The sequence below is a fragment of the Sciurus carolinensis genome, chromosome 2, assembly GCF_902686445.1.
Source record: "Sciurus carolinensis chromosome 2, mSciCar1.2, whole genome shotgun sequence".
Taxonomy (NCBI): domain Eukaryota; kingdom Metazoa; phylum Chordata; class Mammalia; order Rodentia; family Sciuridae; genus Sciurus; species Sciurus carolinensis.
Window position 1 is genome coordinate 54,845,598 of NC_062214.1, and position 13,911 is coordinate 54,859,508.

Genomic DNA, 13,911 nt, shown 5'->3' on the forward strand with positions numbered 1-13,911 from the left:
CTTTAAAAATATTTTTTGTTTTCAGACAGGGTCTCCCTGAGTTGCCCAGGCTGGCCTTGAACTTGTGATCCTCCAGGCAGATGGCTTTAACAAGATGACGGGACTAAGGACACCTCCCTGGAAGACTGGGACATCCGAAGACCATTGGTCCTTGCCACTGACTCTCATTCAGGCGGCTCAATCCTCTGAAATACTAAGAGGTGGTCATTAATAACACAGCTGACTTCTGCGTGCTGATCTACTGGCAGGGGAGGCACAGGGTACAGTGCACAGGCCTTGGGTCTGAGCCTCCTCATCAGCCTCAGCCTGAGCTTGCGTTGTCACACATTGTGGCCACCACGCCCAAAGTGCCCTGGTGCTCTGGCACTTGCACACACACTCAGAGACTGTTTTTCTGTTTTCCACTTTAGCACCTTCTGCTATATACAGTTTTTCCTCTGAAAACCCCAAATTCCCTCAAAAGAAAGAGAACTGCAGAGCGCCTGGTGTGGTGGTATATGACTATAATTCCGGCTACTCAAGAGGCTGAGGCAGAAGCATCTCAAGTTTGAGGTCAGCTGGACAACTTAGCAAGATCCTATCTCAAAATAAAAAATAAAAAGTACTGGGGATATAGCTTCATGTTAGAATGTGATTGGGTTCAATCCCCAGTTACCTTCTTCTATCCCCTCAAAAAAGAAGTGCAGAGCATACCATAAAACTCAGGAAGCTCAGATCAATTCTCACATGTGGATGTCTTGACAAGGCCCTTCAACATCCCATGCCCTTTTCCCTTCATGGGACACAGTCCCTGACTTGGAGCCTTTGGATTCAGCTCCAACGCGGTGACTGACTGGCTTCCCAGACCCTAGCAGATACAAGTTGCAAATCAGAGGGAGGAGCAGGGAGGTGGAAGGGGCATGATAGTTGTGCAGGGTACAGGTGAAAAATGACTGAATGGTAGTCTGGCAAAATGGCCATTCAGGGTGGGACAGAGAGTACCACCACCACGGTGCCTTGGTTCAGTACCTAAGGCTCATGACCATGACCTGGGTAATGAAAGATGGGTCAGACTTTATTAGAATATTATGTTCAGTATTCTCAGGCTTGGGAAGTGCAATGGGTCCTGGGGTAAGGTGCAGGGAGACCACCTTACAAGTACCACGGCCTGGAGTAACTCTACCCAACTTTCTACCTGCCACTACAGAGCTCCTGCAGTATGTCATTGGGACCTGGTCCACCACTGCTCAGGCATCACCTCAAAATCTCAGAATCCCATGAAATGAGGAGAACACCTGCCCAACCAGTCAGGCTTGATGTGGACCAAGTGAAATAATCTTTATGGTCATTTGGGACATTTTATAAATATGTTACTAAAGATGGACAGGACATTCCATGACTCACAAAGGGGTAGGGAACAAAGGACATATACCTCCAACTATAAATACCCTCTGCCTGAGGACTTTCTTGGACACAATGAAGCAATTTTCAGGTGAGAGTTTCAAAATTCAGCAAACTTAACTTGAATGTATTTAATCAGACAAATCCAGAACCCACTCTACAGGAAAGCTGGCTCCATGGACTCTTCAAAGCCAATGTCACACACACACACACAGAGACCAAAGTTGGGGGACTGTTCTGCATTAAAAGAAGCTAAAGCAACATAACCAAGTGTAGTGTATGAAGTTTGTTGGGTAAGGAAAAGAGCCATAAATGACATTTGGAGGACAACTGGGGAAAGTTAAATAGGACTGTACATTGGATGACATTATTGAATGGTGGTAATTTTTTTGGTGTAACAACAGCACTGTGGCAACATAAGGGAGATCCTTGCTCCTAAAAGACACCTGCTGAAACACTCAGGGGTGAAGCATCAGGCCATCTGCAACTCCCTTTCAAATGACTCAGCAGAACCACTCGACGGACAGTGAGGGAACGTATACGTGGCCAAATGGTAACCGTGGATGAATCCAAATGAAGGTTCTTCAGTTTTCTGTCAAGTTTGACAATTCTAAAATAAAACCTCATGAGGAAATAAACCATGTAGGCAGGCTGTGACTTGTTCTTAGTCTCCTGGGTCAACCTTTAGCTGCTCCCCGCCCTGCACATTGCAGCCAGCGATGTCTGGGATGAGGGGACAGCTAACCGTAGTGCTCCTAATCTGCTCAGTGCACGTAGAAGATACTGTTTGGACTGCACACTGGGGCAAACAGGCAAGGCTGTTCAGACCAGCCATGGGCACCAGCTGCCTTGAGCCCGCCCAGCCCAGCTGCTGCAGGCAGAGGGGAAATCACCATGTGGGCAGAGCTTGATGGCTCTGGTGTTTAGCTCAGCATACCGGCTGGGCAGCCAGGCCTGTTGGGTGGACCCCAGATCATCAACTGCCTCTGCTTCCTCACTGAGCCTTCCCTGGGGAAGTTCATCCCTTTTCTTTCACGCCTGTGTTTTATAGCCGGGGTAGTTTAGTGTCTCTCTTGGGGCCCCATCTCTGTTCAGTGCTTCCCTAGTTTTTTCTGCCCACGGGTCCAAGGGCTGACTGGGCCACAGTTGCCCTCCAGTCAGCAGAGGAAAGTCCTAGGGCATTCCAGCTGTGGACAAGACCAGTAGCCAGCTCTGGCCACCTTCCCAAAGGTGCTTAAGGCACCTGTGGCCTTGGGAGAGCAAATGCAAACACCTGGGCTGGGCCCACCCCCCAGACACCAGTGATTTTAAAAGCTCTTAAATAACTGAACGAGCATCAGGATTGAGAGGCTCACCTCTTCCGCCAAGCTGATCCAGGCTTTTAACCCAGTCCCACTTCCCTCCCCACCATTCCTGGCTTTCCACTTTAGCCTTCCCCTTGAGCTACCCATGGACTCTTGCCTCCCCTTTTCTACCTTCCCAGAACAGCCTGCATTCTTCAAGGTGTGTTTCAAGTGTTTCAGCAACCCAAGTCACCTCTCCAGAAGGAGAGGAGAGTTTCTTGATGTGTGGAACTGGGGACAGTGCTAGAGATGGAATCACTGAGGCAGGCAGCGCCACTAAGGCCAACCAGAAGGTCTTAGGCAATGGAGTCACATGACTCCACACATGTTTCGAAGATTCTTCTGGTTGCCACATGGACAAGGTGAAGGGAGGCCAGAACAATCTCCTGGGCTTACTTATTTAACCCTTTGATACCCCTTACTCCACCACCAGCATGAAGTCCACATGGAGGCTACTGTCCCTGGCTAGGTCTGTTATATCCCCAGGGCTCATGGAATGTCACTAGAGGATGGAGTAGGCTTTCCACTGTGGCCAGTACAGCTGACAGCTGAATGTGGGGAGGAAGCAGTGAGAGACAAACCCTAACAATGAGAATTCATTTCCAGGCTCCCAGGGCAGAGGACATATAGACAGAGTCAGAGGCCACTGGAGGAGGGACAACCCTGGGTGGGGAAGATACTCAAGTCATTTCAGAGACAGGCTTTGGAAACATGAGGAGTCCTAGCCTGGTGTCATTCAGAAAAACATTAAAATCAAATGGCACCAAATGAACGGGTGGGAAATGTTACTTGTCAATATGGTGAGGGGTTTTCCTCAAGATAAAATTAATGGAAAGAGGAAGAAAGAATCAGAGGGGGAGGGAGGGATGGAGGAGACAGAAGAAGAAAGGAGAGGCAGGAAGGGAGTCTCCAAGCTTCCTGAGTTTACAAAGAACAGGGGAAACAAGGTAGAGAAGAACAAAAGAAGGTTGAAGTTCTCTTCTCTTGGAAGTGGGAGCCAGGCTAGCCTTGAGGAGCTGGTGTGGTGGGTAGGAAGCATCTCTGAGAACCAGCAGCAGCTCTGGATGTCAAGTCCCTCTTCAACCAGAGAGAAGCCCAGTTTGGCTCCCCATGGCAGCACCAGGACTTCACAAGGCTGGGAAACCCTGATATCAGGCCTGCCTCCAGGAAGTGACTGCCACAGTCCAGGGCCTCAGGCCTAGAAGGACCCACACTTGGTTCCATGCTCTGCTGTCATAAAATTCTTACTGATTTCCACACACAGGGCCTGCATTTTCATTTTGTACCTGGCCCTGAAAATTACATCCTGGTTGACCTCTTCAGAGGACATTTTTGCTGGCAAGGTGGCAGGAAGAAGGTGGTGGGCTGGTCCATGCTGCTGCTTGCTGTTTACTGTCCAAATACACCTCCCATGTTATTGACTCAGCCGCCAAATACAAGAAGTGCAGCACCCCCACCCCCACTCCTGCACACACTGGCTGAAGAGCCAGGTCTGATTCGGCTGAGATACCAAAAGAACCATGTGTGTGCCTGCATGCATGCGTGTTTTGAATTCTATTGGATGCCAGGCAAAAATGGTCCTATCTGCCCCTGCACACGAGATGCAAGGGTTGGGCTGAGGCGGAAAGCCAGGCTGCTCACACCCACATCTCGTCCTGGAAGACCTGCCTTGCATGGTTAGCTCACAGCAGAGGCAGCGTGCCTGTCCACATCCTGAGCTGATGGACTTGTCTGCTCAGAGCAGAGATGTCTGTTGAGCTGGGGCAGGAAGCCACAGCTCATCACTGGCACTCTGAAGCCTGAGAGCTGTAGTGTTTGAGACCAAGATCACAGCCTCATCTCAGACTCCACACCATTCACCAGAACTGTGGTGTGGTCACCAAATCTCCACATGAAATGGAGGGGCAGATCCAGACAAATGCCAAGGTTGTGGGCCTGGGCCCAGGCCAGTCTCTCCCTTCCCCCAGAAATATTTCCCTTTTCTTTTTCTTTCTTTCTTCTTCTTCTTCTTTTTTTTTTCTTTTTCTTTTTCTTTTTTGGTACTGGGGATTGAACCCAGAGGCACTTCACCACTGAGCTACATCCCTAGCCCTTTTTTTATTAATTTTAATTTTGAGACAGGGTCTTGCTAAGTTGCTTAGGACCCTGTAAGTTGCTGAGGTTGGTCTTGAACTTGCAATTCTCCTGTCTCGGCCTCTCTAGTTGCAGGCATCTGCCAGCCTACCTAACAGTGCTCCACTTTTCTGCCTGGTCTTTCACTCAAAGGCCAAGGTACAGGTCAGGGACCTTATCCTCTTACCAGAACCTCCCTTTGGAAGACCAAAGGCAGTGGGCTAGGAATGTGGCTCAGTGGTAGAGTACTTGCCTAGCATGTACAAGGCCTTGGGTTTTATCCTTCTCCTTAGCACTCCTCCCATGCAAAAAAAAAAAAAAAAAAAATCTGAAGACGAAAGGCCGCCACCTTCTGAACCCTGCTTCCAACAGCAGGGAAAAATCTGGGGGCCCCTGCTACCAGATCCTCTCTGAGCAGGCAGAGGAACCTGACAGCATTGTTTCCAAAGGCTTATAATTCAAATGATCCAAATCTCTCAGGGTAACTTGGCAGAGACCTTCAGTTCCTTGCAGGTGCCAGGTGTGCAAAGGAAATGCACCTGCAGGCAAAACTCAGGCAGCTGGAGACAGGTACTCCACCCAAGAACAGAACAAAGTCGCTCAGAAGGCCTGCAGGCTGTCCTGGGTCCTATGAGGCAGGAGGGTAGGCAGACCCCTTAGAAGGGGTGAGAAGAGCAGGCTGGTGAGGTGGAGGCTGGAGAGGAAGCCCAGCCAAGTGCCAGGTTTCCCTGGCTGCCAGGGAGGCCTCCAGGGACTGAGTCAATCAGCAGGAAGCTGATGCTGCTTCCTGACAACCCAGCTACCCCCACCGCCATCATGTGCACAGGACACACACACTCACAGAGGAATTTGGAAACAGTGAGGGCAGTTGGCAACTTCCTGCAATCCGCTTTTTCAAATAACATAGACAAAGCACAAAGAATCCCCCCTTTCCTGAGCAAGGGCTGGGTGGGAAACTCTTCTATGTGTTTTCTCATTCAGAGCTCACATAAGGAGTGACTGCCCTGTGTTTTAAACTCTGAGGCAAGGAGAAGGAAAGCCAGTGCCTGAGGTCACACAGCAAATAGTGCCCAAGTTTTCAGACCCAGGCCTGTCAGGGGTCAGAAGGTCATCTTTTAAAGCACCTCTCCCTGTCCTGGGTTAATAAATCTCTCTCTCAGGCTCCATGATCAGAGTTCAAGTTAGTTTAGGTGTTAAGGTGTAAGGGCTGAACATGGAGCATCCAATTTGGTCTAGGAGCCCCTTTCTGCATGAACAGGCCTGCTGGGACTTGGAGCACCAGTGGAAGAAGAGACAGCAGTCTTTCTTCACCCACTTTACACTTCTTTGGGGAGAGGGGTATTGGCAATTGAACCCAAGGGTACTCTACCACTGAGTTCTATCTCCAGCCCTTTTTATTTTTTTATTCTGAAACAGGGTCTCACTAAGTTGCTGAGACTGGCCTCAAACTTGGGCTCCTCCTGCCTCAGCCTGTGGAGTCACTGGGATTATAGGCATGCACCAAGATGCCAGGCTTAACATGCAGATTTATATATTTCCTTTGAAATGAAAATTCTTGTTACAGGTAAGAGAACCTCAACATTGCCATTTCTTCATATTTCAAACTTTTTTTTTTCTTGAGGTGCTGGGTCTTACACATTCTAGCCAAGCACTCTACCACTTAGTTATATCCCCAATCTTGTTTATTTTGAGAGAGGGTCTCTTTAACTTGCTGAGGCTGGCCTTGAACTTGTGTTCCTCCTGCCTCCATCTCCCAAGTAGCTGCTATTCTAGGTGTGTACTACCATGCATGGCCAACATACCCTCTTTTTAAAAAAAAAAAAATTTAAAGTTGTTGATGGATCTTTATTTGTATGTGGTGCTGAGAATCGAACCCAGGGTTTCACACATGCTAGGCTAGTGCTCTACCACTGAGCTAAAACTCCATCCCCCAACATACCTTCTTAAGTGTCATTTTTAAAGGGTGTTTAATTTTCCAAGGTCATCTTGTCTGCCTCTCCTCTCTCTTAAAAATAGAAAACAATACATTTAAGTTTCTTAAGTGTTTTTGGAATTTATATGTAACTATGAGTGGCCTGCTGAGCTCCATGGAACTGAGGTTTGAAGAAAATGTCCTGTCGATGAGAAATTCACAAATGCTCAGCACACGTACATGATACAAAATTTGCAATCATTCACCACGTTCATAGCTCTGCTGGGTTCCTCCAGATGAAAATGGGCTTTGGATTATAATAGCCCAAGCACCTGCAAGGTTTTGTGTCAGAAGAAAAAGCCACCATATAGTTCATGGTTGGCCATAGCAACGCTGACACCTAGGAACCCCCTGATGCAGACCCTAGAATCCCTCTCAGACCCAGTGGATCTGAGCTGGCCCAAGTAATTACATTTTAGCAAGTTTCCCAACAGGGAATAACAAATAGGTGGCCACTGAAGATGCCCCCATGCCTTTGCAAGGGGATCACCAGTGATCCCAAAGATTTGCTCTTGAGAAAGCAAACCAAATCCAAACAAAACCAACTGGTTTATTCAACTGGGGCAAACACTGAGTAAAAGTCCTGGCATCAAGAGGCTATTTTCTAGGATGTTCTGTGGGTCCTCAGGTATGACCCCTTAAACTCTTTGGTCTTTTGATTTCCTCAAAGGAGAGAGGATGGATGGAAGAGAGGGCACCGCTTTTAAAATGTGCTGGGGAATCACCCAGGGATCTTGTTAAAATGCAGATTCTGGCTTAGTGGGCCTGGGGTGCAGCAGTTCTAAAGCTCCAAGGTGATACTGTACCCTCAGTTCTCCCCAACCCAAACTCCAAACCCTAGTCTATGATTAGTCTCCACACTCACTTGGCCTTTGTGTTCTTTCTTGTTCAGTTCGATCTAGGTATTGGTTTAAATTAATGAACACCATTGTACTTTATGAACAAAAGCATTACGGGTCCACAACCTCAGGAGACGAGCTTAACCCGCTGATTAAAATGCTTATTTTGTTTTTATCTTTTTCCAGTACTGGGGAATGACCCCAAGGATGCTCTACCACCGAATTACATCACCAGCCCTTTTTATTTTGAGACAGGGTCTCTCTAAGTTGCCCAGTCTGACCTTGAACTTGGGATTTTCCTGACTCAGTCTCCTAAACTGCTGGGATTACAGGCATTTTGTGTATGTGTGTGTGCAGTTCAAATTGTTATTTTAAAAAGGAAAAAAATTCTACTTTATAGCAATTTAAAAAATCTGGAATGACTCTCTTTGCAGCAGTTTGACCTTGGAGGAATGTTCCCCCTTCCTGCTCGGTAGTATGCCCTTCCTTCCCCTTGGCCTCACAGTCCCCACTTCACTGGGCCTGATTTGTGCTTCCACTCCCCATTGGATAGCTAACAGTCCAGGAAGATGTGCTCTGAGTGTGCAGCCAGGGTCTAGCACATAGTAAGCACTCAGCTAATGACTGCTGTTCACAAAGTCAAAACCTAAGAGGCTTGTAATTTGCTGAAAAGCAAGTTCTCAGCAAGAGCAATATTTAGCTCATGCCTCTTTCTTCTGTGTCTCATTGTCTCCATCTACAAAATGGAGATGATAATAATTGCTATATATTTTTTTTTTTTTTTGGCACTGGGGTTTGAACCAGGGGTGCTCTACCACTAAGCCACATCCCCAGCCCTTTCCAATTTTTAAATTTAGAGACAGGGTCTTACTAAGTTGCTGAGGCTGGCCTCTAACTTGTGATTCTCCTGTCTCAGCCTCTGAATTGCTGGGATTGTAGGCATGTACCATCACATCCAGCTAATACCTGCTAATTCTTATAATTATTATGAAAACTAAGAGGGAATGATTACAAATGCACATCCCTGGCCTCTAGTAAACACTCAATAAATAACAAACTGTGTGATTATTATTATAAAATTTGAAAGTCCAAGAATAATACAAAATCTGTCCCTGTCTGAGCCCCATGGTGGTATGCCTTGATGATGGTATGCTTTTTTTTTTTTTGGTAGGGGTGGGGATGGGGATTGAACCTAGGCCTCTTGCATGCTAAACATGCTTTCTATCACTGTACTACACCCTTGGCCTTCTGGTGATGTTGAATAAATGGCCAAAATGGCCCTCACACCTAGCCGTGACCTTTCTGACCAGGTGACCTTAACACCCTGCAAGTACCCTGCCCTGTGTGTGATTGCTGAACACCCCGCCGGGGGAAGTTCTCTGCGAACATGTTCCTGAGCCAAACCCATCTGAGAAGTTTCCCAGTGGGCACCCATCCAACACTCACATTAATTGCATCCATAATATGCCAGACATGAGGCTGGGCATTGGTAAATAAAACAACAGCAAGAATCAGAGCAGAACTTCTCCTACTATGACCTCAAAAAACTGTAAGATGGGTCTAAACGGTTTTTTCTTATAAAATTAATAAAATCACCCATATAAAGAGTTTGAAGAAGATGGAACAGAAAAAAATTAATATTCCTTCTCAACCTAACTCAACCACTTGTGTTATTCCTTCCTGGGTCTTCTTTTTCAGTTAGTTTTAATCATGGTGTATATGACCTGGTGTCCTGCTTACATAATCTTTACCTGGATGCAACAAGCAATTTTGCATGTTACATGTTCACAGTCAATTGTGCATGTTCATAGCCATGGAATGTTCACATGGATCACCATTTGATAGCCCACTCTTGCATGGGAGGACATTCAGATTGCTTCCAATTTGTCCATGTTGCCTAACCAATCATCTTCATACATTCATGCAGAGAAGATGAAGGGGAGAGACAAATGCCATGTAATTTGATGGTATCAGGTAGCTCTGGGTTGAACAATGAGACTGTGTGCATTTGAATGAGTTACTTAACCTCTCTGAACCTCAACTTCCCAGAAAATGAGCATAATGCCTCCTACCATAGCCACTTGAGAGGCTGAGGCAGGAGGACTGCAAGTTTAAGGCCAACTTAGTAAGACCCTCAGCAACTTAGCACGACCCTGTCTCAAAACAAAAAGTAAAAAGGTCTGGGGATATAGCTCAGTGGCAAAACATCCCTGGATTCAATTCCCAGTACAAAAAAAAAAAAAAAAAAAAAAAAGTACAGATGAAGGTAAATATGGCCAATGCTAACATCTGTTTTATCTAGGCCATGGGCATATGAAAATTTACAGTAATATTCTTTTAAGTTTTCTAAATATTTGAAATTTTTTCATAATAAAACTTTGGAAAAACACTTTCTAATTTAAAAGATAAAAATAGTATGCTTTTGAAACTTTCATTTACTTATGTTTTCAGTAAATATTCTTTCAATAGTCAACAAATATTATTTTAATACAGTATCTGTCATACAGCAAATTGACCTAGTCCCTGACCTTCCTGAGCTTACCATTTTGCCTGCTGCCCACCCTTTCCTCCTTTCTTTTTCCCTTTTTTTTTTTTGGTGCTGGGGATTGAACCCAGGGGCACTCTACCACTGAGCTACATTCTCAGCCCTTTTTATTTTGACACAAGGTCTAAGTTGATGAGAGTCTTGCTCAATTGCTAAGTCTGGCCTCAAACTTGTGTTCCTCTTGCCTCAGCCTCCTGAGTTGCTGGGATTATAGGCATGCACTACGACGGCCTATTTAATTTTTTGATGATTTTTTTCCTATTGGCTCTGAATTTTGGAAATCAACCTCTAGCCCAAGATTTGATATAGATTAAATTGTATTTACTCTTGCTTTTACTCCTTCTTTGTAACATTTTGTTTCAGTATTACTGTGCTGATTAGAATTCAAAAGCAATGTTAAATAGTGAAGGGACTCACAGACTTCCTTATTGTCTTACTGGTTTCAACAGAAATGCCTTTAATGTTTTATTAGTTATTTATAACACTGGCTATTAGTTTGAAATAGAGATTCTTAATCATGCTAAGAACGTACCCTTCTGTTCCTTTTTCCGCATATTGATTAGGTAGAAATTGTTGTTCAATTTAATCAATTTCCCCCTATATATATTGGAGCTAATAGGGTTTTACTTCTTTAACTCATTAGCATGACATAGTTACTATATTAAGCTTTCCTAATATTGACTATTCTTCCCTTCTTGCCCCACTGGGTTATGGTAGATGACTTGTTTAATATATTATTGAATTCTATTTCCTACCCAGCATTTTCACTCTTTAATATGGTTTCTTTGCCGTGTTTAATATCAGTCTTATTTTGCTTTGTAGAATGAATTAGAGAGCCCTCCATCTTTTGCTAAGCCATGGAACAGCTTAACATTATCGGTATTATCAAATTTGAAATTAACTGGCAAAAACACTTGGGACCAGTGTCCTCTTTGGATAGAGGGGGCAGGGCTTCGATAAGGATCACAATTTTTCCCTCAATTAGCAACATATACATTTTCAGAAAAGCATGCATTTAATTGAGATTTTCAAATTTAAGCCTATTGTTGTGCATAGATTTGCTACTTTAAAATCTCCTCTATCGATGACGATGTTCCCCTTCCTTATTCCTATTATTATTTTCTTTATCCCTCTTACTTCTCAAATAAATTTGCCAGAGGTTAGTCTGCTTCATTGTTTGTTTAAACACAGAATCACCTCTTAGATATATTTGCTAATTTCACTGTGTTTCTGTTTTCTAATTCATTTACTTCTGCCTTCATCTTTACTATTTTTTCCCTCATGTTTTCCTTAGGGGCTGTTTTTATTCTTTTTTTTTTTCTTTTTTTTTCCTGAGATCTCAGGCTGAATGCTTGGTTTATTCTCCTTTTCTCTCTCCCTCTTTAATAATAAAGGCATTTAAGGCAATGAGAATAGCACCAGCTGTCTCCCATAGGTTTGGTTATGTGGCATTCCGATTTTCAATGCCTTTCTAAACATTTGTCATTATATTCTTTATTTCTTCCTTGACCCAACAGCAATTTAGGAGAGTGCTTTACATTGTGTCAAGTGGTTGGGTTTCAGTTGTAGTTTGTTTAAATTTACAATATTTTGGCTAGGTTTACTGCATGGTGATCAAAGGACTCCCCGACTGGCACAATTTCTGTTTTGGGTAGAATGTGAGTTCTTACAGTTGGTTACTGGTAGCTGACAAAAATGTTTGCAAAGCATATGCTCACTTGCAAAGCCCGAGTGCTTTTAAAAGTTTTTGCTTGCCATAATGTTATGTCAAAAGAAAAAGAAAAGGATAGAAGGTTCCATGGGCTTGTAAGCATGTTTAAAATACAGTATATTTGCATATATGCATTGAAAAGACAGAGGAATTCACAAAAGGAATACATAGTGCCCAGTTGATAATTTCTAGTTTATGAGATTATGAGAAATTTTTACTTCTTCACACTTTTCTCTCTTATCAAATTCCCTATATAACCCTAAGGTTGACTAATAACGATTCTTTAAATATTTGGTAACAGATATGCTCTGCTATAGGAACAGGGCTTCGTAGTGTGCCCACGGTCAGAATTAAGGAAGTCACCAAGAAGGACTTGAGGGACAACTGGATCTGGATCCAAGAGATGAGATACCTGGAGACAGTGATATAGTGGCCCTATGAGGGACTCAGTTGCTCTGGTGTTCCCCTCTGAAGAAGGAAATTCATTCCTGGGATACCAGGAGAACCACCCTTGTCCCTCCATGTTCCCTACTCTCAGCTGAGCATTCCCCTATCACTCTGACAGTTGAGTTTTCCCGCAAAAGGCAGTTATATGAAAATGATCAGTTAAATTCACCTTTTTATCCCCCCCACCCCGCGCCCCTTGCCCCATGGTACTGGGGATTGAAACCACACCAAGTTACACTTTTTATTTGAGTCAGGTTATCAACAAGTTACCCAGGCTGGCCTTGAACTTGCAATCCTCCTGTCTTAGCCTTTTGAGTTGCTGGGATTATAAGTGCCTGGCAAAAAAAACTTCATTTTCAACCCCAAGCCAACTGCCAGAAACCCACTGAATTTGGAGGAACTCTGGTCAACTCCCAGCTTAGGCCCCTGGAAATGGAAAATGGAACTGACATTCGCCCTGGATGTTCTCTCTGCTCTTGCTACCCACCCAAATTCCAGCAGCTTTGGAGAAGAGATGGCCAAAACCTCCAGGGAGATCTGGAAGGCTTTGGTTCACAGGTAATAATGACAACCACAAATGAAAAGTAGACTCATGAACCCATTTCATAGACTGCAACTAAGCCTCAGAGAGGCTGCAGTCGTCAGGGCTGGGATGGCAAGCCAAGACTGAAAGCCATGGATGCTCTGATCCTGACTCTTATGACTTGATGGACCTCCCCTTTCCCCTGAGCCTAGGTCTGTGGGGTCTTTTCAATTATTCCTGCCTAGAGGAGAAAGCAGCTCTGTGTTCCTGTGTCTAAGGCAGTTTCTGAACTGCAAAGGACATGGTGACAGTTCCTGAGGGCTGGAAAAGTGCCATGGAGCGAACACTGGTCTCTGACTTAAGCCACCCTGAGCAGAGACACTCAACCTGGACCCACCATTTTCTCCTTTGCTATGGGGTGCCACACCCTTTAAATAGGACATCTGAGTGGCCCAGTACTTGTGCCTTGAGTGGGTCCAACATCATTAAAAGTGGACCTGTTGTTCCCAAATCTTAAGTGGTTAGAGAAGCAAAGTAACAAGTTTCATCTGAATCTAAGGTTACAGAATGGGATCTGTAGTGCTGTGCCCCAGATGGGGGAGGGAAGAGAATGGGATAGGGATGCACCACTCAGGGAAGAGAGGGAGGACTGGGCAGATAAGGGATCTCAGCCACCAGAGAGATATCAGGGATAAAGTGACAAAGGAGCTGGGAGCTGTTGCTGATGCTTTGAGAGAAAGGAAGAGCATATTAAAATTTAAACAAAGCCCACCCCAGGGGAAACATCCAGCTTCCCTCTCCCAACCTGTGCCTCTAGTTTCCAGCAAGATTCGTCAGGTTCATATAAACTGAAATGTCCCTCTTCTCTAGGGGCCAGGGTTTTGTGTTTTTGTTTTCTGTAACCCATACAGATGGCAGCTGGCACGCTGTTTCTCTAGGGGGAGGAAGCTCGGGCCTCCACAGCCTGTGACCTTCCTGGCAGGCCTGAGACAGGAGGGCAGCCTGGGCCTGGGCCTCAGCTGAGACAGCTCTGCTAGGA

General features: G+C 45.0%; 1 protein-coding gene across 3 annotated transcripts in view; it reads right to left on the reverse strand.

The window, feature by feature from the left end:
* Nucleotides 1-13,911, reverse strand: part of Znf710 (zinc finger protein 710) — a 69,517-nt gene that overhangs the window by 37,713 nt on the left and 17,893 nt on the right. The gene's annotated exons all lie outside the window — the stretch shown is intronic.